The sequence below is a fragment of the Ixodes scapularis genome, unplaced genomic scaffold, assembly GCF_016920785.2.
Source record: "Ixodes scapularis isolate PalLabHiFi unplaced genomic scaffold, ASM1692078v2 PGA_scaffold10__122_contigs__length_95168666, whole genome shotgun sequence".
Taxonomy (NCBI): Eukaryota; Metazoa; Arthropoda; class Arachnida; order Ixodida; family Ixodidae; genus Ixodes; species Ixodes scapularis.
In genome coordinates this window covers 12,779,636-12,790,091 of record NW_024609836.1, presented here as the reverse complement: position 1 = coordinate 12,790,091, position 10,456 = coordinate 12,779,636, and positions in this window count along the sequence as shown.

Here is a 10,456-nt window from a genome sequence, read left to right as displayed (position 1 = left end):
GGACGCACCAACCTCTCGCCCATCTCAGTCGGAACGTCGGGGAGGTCCCCACAAAACTGACGTATGTCCGCGGCACATTCACGAGGGGTATCGCTTGGAGCCGAAGCGTACAAGCGAGAGATATAGTCCCGGAACACGGCGTCTATATCATCCTGCCTGGATGACACACTGCCGTCCGGCAGGACCACCTCCAAAACCCGCGTAAAGGCCTCTCTCCCCCCCCCCCCCCCCTCCAGGCACGCGCAAATACCTCAGAACCTCGGAGTCGGACACAGGTCTACCCCTCAGAAATTGGGCACTGGCGGTTCGAGACTTGTACTTAACCGAAGCACGCTCAGGTACTCTTGCATGAGCAAGGTCCCTGTCCCACCTCGCTGAACAATGCGCATCCGCCTTATCAGGTCGTCCAGAGTTGCTGTCTGCCGAGCTCTACGGCTTCTGCCAGCCGAGGCCAGCAAGGCCTGCCAGGCGGTTTTCAGACCGTCCCACTGGGTGAGGTCGAAGAGTTGTTGACTCAAAGTTTCTGCGATCCTGCTACGCACTTCAGCAACGGAAGACGGATCCCGAAGGAGGTTCACGTCCATGCGCCACAGGGCGCTTCCAGCCCGGTACTCAGGAACCGCCAGTGCCACGAGCGGTGCGCGGTTGTCCCAGATAAACCGCGTGCCAGGCAGGAGGCGCACGATCTCGCACCGGGTCACAGGGAACGGGAAGTTCGCGGGGAGGTAAGCCCTATCCAGACGGCTGTAGGAGCTACGGCGCGCCCAGGTGTGCCAAAGAAGTTAAGGTTTTTAACCTCCCACGCATCCACTAACTGAAACTGACAAATAAGGCGGTCTAATTTTTTTGCATTCCATGTCGAGCGGCCCCATCCTTGCCCCCGGACGTCTTGGAAAGAATGACGCAGTTGAAGTCCCCGAGAAGAATAAAAGAACGGCCCTCTAAATGAAACGCGTCTAGCGAAGCGAAAAAGGAATATGAAAACGCTGGTTGAGCGGGCGCATTTACGTTGATAACGCTCGTCGGTTGCAGACCGAGATAATGATCGAGTCAGATAACGCCCTAGCAAAAATTGTAATAGAAATTTCTAATAATCTATCGGTTTATTGACACTTTGGATTAGTCTATTGGTTGTATTAGTCTATTGGTTGTATTAGTCTATTAGATGTATGAGTCTATTAGTTGTATTAGTCTATTAGTTGTATTAGTCTATTAGTTGTTTTAGTCTTATTAGTTGTATTAGCCTATTAGCTCTATTGATCTAGCCAATTAGTTTTAGTTATATCGGCATTCTTTTTTCCTACTGCATTACGTAGCTTGCTAAATGAGGGCACACAGTGCAGCTTTTTTTAAGATAATACAATTTATTCTCCCAATTTCTTCTCACTCCAGAAACCTCTCAATCTAAATCGGCAATCTTCCTCGCGAGAAGCTTATTCATTCCTGCCTTCCGAACCTTGCGCGTTGGCTCGTCGGTGCAGGTGGTATCCACATAGTGCCCAAAGAAGCCTGAAAGAGATAATGAATTCACTGTTGAAAGTGACAGCATCCATGAGACAGTTGTATGAGCACCGAAATTCTAACACCAGCTAGTCGAAGCCAAAAGGACAAACTGTTTAGGCTTCCAACCACTAAAACCAAATTAGCACCATCTGGCAACACTCTTTCAAACCATTTCTGTGCTAGTTTTGGAAGCTCTCTCAGGCTCTGCACCATCTACTTTGTGCACATCAGTAAGGAGTGCTGGCAGGTAGATAAATTTGTGACATCCTGCTTGTAAAATATTTTAGCTATTCAACTGCTCTACTTTGCCCTAGGTTTCAATCAGGTTCTAGTATTTTTTCTTGCTCTAGAACGATACTGCGGCCCTGCCCCTTACTTCCTCGTCTCCTCTTCCTCTCACCAAAAATATCCACCCTAACTCCTGCATAACAGGAAAATAAAATAAAGAAGGACTTAAAGAAGAGAGGGGGTCAGCTCTTGGTGGATAGGTATGTTACGGGGAACTTGAATGGTCAGAAAGCCCTTAGAAAGTTCTCAGGGTACTCAAAGAAAATATTTTTTGTAATAAACAAATGGTCCAGCGTTTGGTCAAAGTCCTTACCAGTGAGTGCTAGCAACCGAGTAGCCTCCAGCGCAGGCTTTGGGACGCTCTTAGTCGGAGGATGCCCCAGTGACGCTCCTCCCCAAAAGGCCAGCTGTTGAAAAAATGGCAACAGAGGCCTCCCTGACGAACTTCGAGTCTTTCACATTCTTCATGCAGTCTGTGAAACAGTCCTTGTGGATCCATACTTCATGGCCCAGATGCACCTGAAACAGAAATTAAGATATTAATTCCATTAGCAAGCTTAGGTGTGATGACCCGCATTGTGAGGCAATAGTTGCACTTGAGATTCATAAATTATTGCTTCATATTAGGAGCGTGTTAATGATGTTTAAAACCAAATTAAATATTTTTTTCAATAGTTTTTTAAATAGTGGATACTTTTGCAAGCAAACCAAAACTCTCAAATGTTTTTTCTTGACATCTTGGATGCAAAGAACTTTCCGCTTCTCCTTCGTTCATGCTGATTGCTCGCACAGCAGCGGCTAGTCACCAAATTATAAACAGGAATGTCAGCATGTACATTGCACCTTCATTACACAAGAGCAGCTTCGTGCAAAAGTAGCCACTCGATCCTATGTTTAGTTGCAGGTGGATGGAATGACGCTGCATGAATAGACAGTCAAGGTCACGAAGAGCTGTAGTCACATCATAGGGCATGTATGGCATGCATGCCATAGAGTACCATAAGAAAATAAAATGTTAAGCACCTAGAATAAAGATGGCGGCCGTGGAACTGCCGCCTAAATGGGGCACTAAAGCGTTTTTTGAAGACCCTTGCTTTTCTTTGTATATGATGTAGTCTGTGCCAATTAATATGTGTTCAAAGTTTGAAATGTCAAAACCGCTTATTAAGCGTATGACGACAGAGATAACTGCGTATATGTTCCCCCTTGCCTTCCACGGAGGGAGCGATGTGTTTGCTCCTCTGCTTCGCGGAGCGTTCACTTGCCATACTCACGGAAGACGTTTTTCTCTCTCCCGCTGCGATTTCTTATCATTTGTGGAACGTGGTTATGTTCTGTAGTATCTCTGACACCGACTATGAGAGATTAGGTAGTTACGACGACGTAACTGATGTAATCACTGCGGACGGAACCCAAACAATTTAAGGAGCAGCACGCATACGGATCACTCGGCGCAGGAAACCACTGCTCGCGATTGGCTGACGAGCACATATCGGCAACGGTTCAGGTTCTGTAGTATATCACAGAAAACCTATGTTTGATCACATTTTAATAGGGAAATCGGTGGTGCAGGATTGTAATTTTTAGATTTTTGGGATATTGAGAGCCTGTAGATCGATGCATGACCAAGAACTGACTATCTCAGAAACCTGTTTAGTGCACTTCTAAGGGTAACTCACAGCGCTAAACCATTTAGACTATATGCAGATAATAACTTTTAAAAATATTACTATTTAATTAGATTACAAATTAAGAGCAATATTGAATCTATTATTAGAAATTTTAATTCTTGTAGATCCCTACTCAATGTCAACTAATTATATTTTAAGCTGAACTAGGTAGAATTGGGCCTCAATCACTTCTGTTGTTTACTTGAATATTAAAGCAAATGTTTGTATAACTATTTTCAGTTCCGTCACCATGTTACACTATTTACAACTCGGCAAAGAATTACAGGGGGAAACTGCTACGGCAGGTAGTTATGGAAGCTGATACATCAAATTTTCGGGAACATCATGCGTGTTTCAAAAGAAATACCTTACCTCCTACGACTTGAAAAGTCTCTGGACCATCATCCCTGGGAGGTGTGATCTGGCGAACTTGCCTGTTAGCAGCCCTTGCTAGACCAGGATCTACCAGTCCAATCTGCTCGGCTGCGCCTGTTGTCTCCTGGGTGTGAGCAGCAGCTGTGGCTCCTGTAGCAGCTGCCCGCGTGATCTCCCTGGCCGCACCTGATGTATCCAGGGTGTGAGCAGGAGCTGTGGCTGCTGTTGCGGCCTCCAGAATAGTCTTCCTGGCCGCACCTAACGTCTCCGGGGGAAGAACGGCCACTGCTGCCGCCCCCTTAGTGGTAACACGAGCAGCCTGCCTGACCACACCTTGTGATGCTTGTTCAGATTCTGAAAATTCAACCGAGCATTAGTCTGATGAGGCCTGCTTTACATGGCCTGATTGCAAAGGCCATGTAAAACATAATTCGTTTGAAACATTCAGAATTTTGCACACTTGCACCACTAGCTCAAAGTTGCCATATGGTGACTTTGCACAGAGACCTCATACAATGATGTTGAGATGATTGCCAAGTAAACATGGACATGGTCGTGCATCACGTGACCTTCTGGTTGTGTGACATAGTCTGTCACAAAACCACTATGTGACCACAGTGCACTGACAATTTCCATGTTGCTGAGCATGACGTAAAAAAGAGTAATGCTTTCCACAATTCGTGTAAACAGATAAGGAATCAAATATCGAGAGTGAATGGCTAGACCATTGAAGCCACAAACCTTTTTCAAATATCTTGCTGCAAAGTGCTGCCTGAAGAGCTGAATTCTGCTGTTCCAGCTCGGCCACTCTCTGCTTCAGTCGGCGAATAATCTCCTCATGGCCCTCGGTTGGCTCTGCGTCGTTGCTTGACGTGCAGTGCAGAGTTCTTGCTTGATTTTGCTTGAAGACCTCTATCATTTGCTTCTCTTGGGCTCTTTTCCTTTTCTATTTCCTCTGCACCTGCACGAGCAAGCGCAGATTGGTTTAATGAAAGACAGAAAAACACTAATTTGCATTGACTGATATAACTGATCTCACCTGAAACGAAACACTATAATTTCAAGTACTGCCTTGTGCTAAATACACTAGCAAGTCTATTGCCACATTTACAAGTATTAAGGTCATATGGCCAGTTTATAACTGCAGCAGCAACCAGATCAAGGTAGTATAGAGGTTTTTTGCGCGACACAGGGGACAATTACAAGCGAGTAGACACGCACAAGCGCAACTACTTTATTCGTGCGCAATCGACCACGAACATCCAGAAAGAGCATGCGCAGCACGCTACACAGATGAAAAAAAAACGAAAATAGATAGTAAAGTCATCCACCAAGACACATTCCACGATAGTCATTATCGAACCAGCAACCCGGATAAAAACTGCACTTCACTTTCAAACAAAGAAACCGAGGTATCGCTGACACAGTCATGGTTCTTCTTTATATAAAAAGCTTCCATCAATTCTCTGGCTGTGCTGTCTTTGCCTCTACCCAAGATCCTAATCTCCCGAAATCGCGCATCACACCCACAGTCGGCACAGTGAGTAGGCAAGTGTGCATTGCCTTTATTCCTGATCGACAATTCATGTTCCCGTGCGCGGTCATTAACGCAGCGACCAGTTTGACCAATATATACTTTCCCACACGAGAGCGGAATCTCGTATACCACCACTGTGGCACAATCCACAAACGGTCGGGCGTGCTTTTTGTTGCAGCCACTTGTCTTTTCTCTTCCCGAGGAAATCCTGGGGCAAAGGCCCGCAAGCTTGCGTGGCGCAGAGAATACGAAAGGTACATTGTACCTATTCGCTACCTTCTTGAGGTTGTAGGACACTTTGTGTATATATGGCACCACTTCTGGTCTACACTTCCTTTGAGGCGGCTCTGGCCGCGTCCTCTGCTTTTCCTTGGTCTTCTGGAGCAACGTCTCAGCAACCGCCGTAATGACCGAGCAGGGGAAACCGGCAGACTTCAGCCTGGCTACCTGATCATTAAAGCTTCTGTGCATAGAGTGTGGACACGACTTCCTGAGGGCGGACCCTAAGCAGAGGGAGGCGATGGCTCGCTTAACAGTTTTTGAGTGAGCCGAGTCATACGGCAGCAGCCCCTTCTGTACTCGAGGGTTATAACGCCAGCATAAATGATTATTTTTTAACATCAATTTTATATCCAGGAACTGGAGTGAGTCATGGGTTGGAAGCTCATGTGTAAAGGACAGGCCCAACCCATGAACATTAAAAGCGGTTAAAATCTCATCCACAGAGTCGTCATACCTAAGCAGGTGTTGTTTTTTTAAAAGGATTAAAAAATCGTCAACGTATCTAAAAACCTTCAAGACACCGCCATCGACAAAGTGGTTGGCTAAGTCCCGATCAACGTGCGCCAAAAAAATATTACAAAGCACTGGGGCCACACAGGACCCTATGCAGATGCCCTGGCGTTGAATGTAAGGTCTGTCTTCAAAAGAAATAAAGGTGGAACTGAGGTAAAACTCCAACAAAGACAGGAAGTTGTCCACAGACACCCCCGTCCAGTTTTGAAAAGCCACTACTCCGTTATCGTCTATACACTCTCGGACGGACACACATAACTGCCCCTGAGGTACTGAATAAAACAGATCCTCAACGTCAACAGAAAACATGTACCCGACGGGTCTCGTTTGTTTTAAGTACGACGTTACGTCTTCTGCATTTGAAGTTGCAAAGGGATCCTTAATTTTCAGTCCCCCCAACTGCTTCAAAAGAAACTGGCTTAACAACAACTGCCACGATCCTTTCTCGCTGACAATGGTCCTGAAAGGCACGTCCACTTTGTGCGTTTTTGCCGAAAAGAACACAGACAATGCGCTACCTTTACAGTCACCAATGGTTTTAGCTAGTTTTGTAAGTTCAAGGTTTTTGCACATATCCACTGCTCTGGACTTGACACGGCAAGCACTAGGTTTAACAGCTTTAAAGTTCTTCTCCACCGCAAGACGGGCCTTCTCGTTGAACCTACCGGCAGTCATCGCAACGAATCCACCTTCTTTATCCGCTTGAAGGAGACGCAGATCGTTTTCTTTAAAGAAGTCCACAACCTTCACATAGGAGTCCCTTGAACCTCGGGTGACGTCCCTGCTGACAGTCCGTGTGAGTACGTCGACATCCGCAAGCAGGCAGCTATCGTGTTGTTCAGATGGTGCTTTCCTAGCAACTCGTCGGTTCAACGCCAGCAAATCATGCACGGCCATGCTAGGTTCAAGACAATATTTTGGTCCTTTTTGCAGAACTCGTGAAACGTTCTCCGGTATTTGGACGTCTTCTCCCAAAACCAGGAGACCCAGGATTGCGCTTGTCCGTGTCTACTCGCTTGTAATTGTCCCCTGTGTCGCGCAAAAAACCTCTGTACTGCATCATGAACCAACTAGGCCAACAACAAGTTTTAACAGATCAAGGTACATGTCACATATAATGTTTGCTTCTATATGAGAGTAAAGGACTGTTTATACTCCAGAATAACATCAACGAGCTTCCGCATGCCCTCTCCTCTTTGCTTTGCCGCCTTATATTCTCGCGTACGTGAAAAAATTGATGTTGGCGTCCCTCAGACAGCGTCGTGTGTGTATAACCCTACCACTGCTTGGACACTTGTTTAAGGACACATGCCGAGCTAAGTTGAACTACGCTCAGCACTGTCAATGTCGTTTTGCATGTGAGATCACAAGGCAGCAGAGGAGAATGGGCATACATGCTGATGTTATGCTTGAGTATAAACAGCTGTCAAGTATTTGAGGAAATTCACAAGTCTTTGCGAGGACTAAGGACCTTCCTGATACATTCATATTGGCAAAAATAAACTACGTACTCCTGTGGCTATCAGCCAGCTATATCAGCCTAAGTTCAAAATACATACCTAAGGCATCTCTTCACTGCTGGATGATGACTCTTCGTCTGATGGTTGTTTGTGAATTGGAATTCGTTTCCTTCCTTTCGTGCCTTCCCTAGCCTGCATCTCTGTTTCTGTAAAGTAAATCGGGCGTTCAGATGCAAGCATTGCGAAACGAAAAAGGAGAAAATGGAAGTTTATATTTTAATGCAATATCTGATAAACTGGCAATTTGATTTAAACAATTTAGTTAACAATGTATTGTCTACAGGTTACGTATATTCTACTCTGAATATGCACCCTAAATGATGTGCGATTTATAGGCTTTGATTTTAACTAAGTGTCGCTATCGGAAAACTTTGAACGGACGAAAAGTTACAATTGTAGTATACTGCAATTTCCCTATGGTTTTATTTCTTAAACTCATAATCAGGTAACCTTGAAAAACTTCCCCACCATAGAGTGGGGAGGAGTGCAGGGGTTAACTGTTTTAAAAATGAATGCAAACGAGAGGCAGCACAGCAGACCAGGGAAAAAATTCCAATCAAGCGAATATCATACATGCTTATTTTTGTATGCGATACTGTTCCGGCTCCTGGAACAGTATACCTATACATGGCTTGCATTGACGTCACGTAAGCTGCCACTGCTTCGGACCATGGCCTAGTGCCCATACCTTCTGCACCAGACACTTGGGACCATCAAATTTTTCTTCTCTCCAGGCTTTGTCGAGACGAATAAATTCGATGGTGCAAAATGTAGGCTACAGAAGGCACGGGCATGGGAATGGTACAGAGTAATGGTGGCTGGTACAGTGCCGTATGATGTCTTGTGCAAGACAAGTATCGGAACTCGGCATGCCCGCTGCGGTCAATTATATTTATTTGGTTGGGTTCTGAAAAACGAAAGTATTCCTTGGTATATATGCTTTAATTACCTCAACAGGTTTACTAATGTCTAAACGAAATACAACTAGACGGGCAGCAAGATGCTGCCACATGATATAAGCCAAAACATATTGTGTGTATTTCACTTGTCAGATTAAAATAACAAACACAAACTTGAATTAGAAGTGAAAAGCGACACTGATAAAATATGCACATTGATGAATATTTGCTATTTCGATGTCCCTGATCTCTGTGATCCCTCTACATTTAAACATAATTGAGGCAATTAAAATGTAGTACAAACAGAAACATTTTTTTTATTAAAACCTATCCAAATTAGCCGGCATTTTTCTCTGTGCACTCCCAGTAAGACTGACTGCAGCTGGCATTATTTTACATCATGATGTAGAAAACCCGAGACTGTGATAAAAGCAGGGAAACTTGGTCTTTTCCTGTCTTTCTTCTTCGACCAAGTTTCCCTGCTTTTTCCACAGTCTTGGTTTTCCTACATCATGATCAACAGCCACCAGTTCGCCTGCCCACTCGCTGTTTTTTTATGATTTTACAGACAGAAAAAGAATTACTGCCGGCTGTTTTTCCCCCCGAGCTGCACGGGTTTGCTGCCAGCATTCTTTTTTTTCTATGTCTACGCAGCCAAGCTATCGAGGAAAATATAATGCCGGCTGCCGGCAATATACCCGCTCCATATATATATATATTTGTTTTCCTTTTTTTTTTTTGCTACCAAATCTACAGCAACCTCACAGGGTCGTTGAGAAGGAAAGCTCGTCGCAACCGCGAACAGAACAGGTATTCTAGACGCTACAAATGCACAGCACATTAAGACAGGAGTTGATACTTACCATATATCTTTATGACTTGAGCTAGAAAAATAGCCAGATTGACTGGCGTCCTCCCACCACACGTCGTACCAACGGTTGGCGTTGAAGTCTGTAAGCCCAGCTGGGCTAAAATTCTTTATGTCGCTGCATGGAACAACGACCTTCGCGTCGTCGTCCTGAAACCGGACGTACGCATGCATGTTTCCGCAAACTAGTACGGACGTAACGCTAAACACTGCGAGACTCATAATACAAGATACCTCCGACGCACGTGTTACTTCGCAATGTTTAGGGTCGGGGTATTAAGAACTGCTGTCACTTTGGACTTTTGAAGGACATGCTGCCGCTGCGGCGCCACCAGTGCGACAACTACAATCCCGAGAAGTCATGTGCTGGTACGAAATAATTGTAAATACGATTTGTATTATAATACTTATTAACGAATTTTGCTAATGTTTTAAATGCCACGCTGCGGCCACCAATTAACTCGCAGCTGCAAGAACGAACGCCAGCAGTTAGGGCACCAAGTACAAAGGTGACAGGGCTAATAGCCAACGAAATCCATTCTTGTAGCCACTTTTATCAACAACGAGAAAAATGGCGGACGATTCGGGCGGTTCCGTGGCGGGTTGCTCCTTCGATGCTACAGATCCTTCTAGTTCACGCCACAGTGCCCACGCATGCAAACGCAAAAAGTACCTGGAACCTGGCGCTGAATACCGGATACCGAGAACAACGGAACTTCTTCGCAAGAAAAGAGCAAGCACTGCCGTGCCGCTCGCAAGCGCAGCGTTTGTATCAATAGCACAAGAACGTGCCGGCGACGGCGGATCCGACACTCACGGAGCGGACAACCACAGAGCTTACGACGATGGAGCCGCCAACCCCGCTGCCGGCAATCACCGAGCCTACGATGATGGAGCCGGCGACTCCGCAGACGACAACCGCCAAGCCTACGACGATGGCGGCGACCCCGCAGCCGAAAACCACCAAGTCTACGACGATGGGGTAAGCGACTACGCCGAAA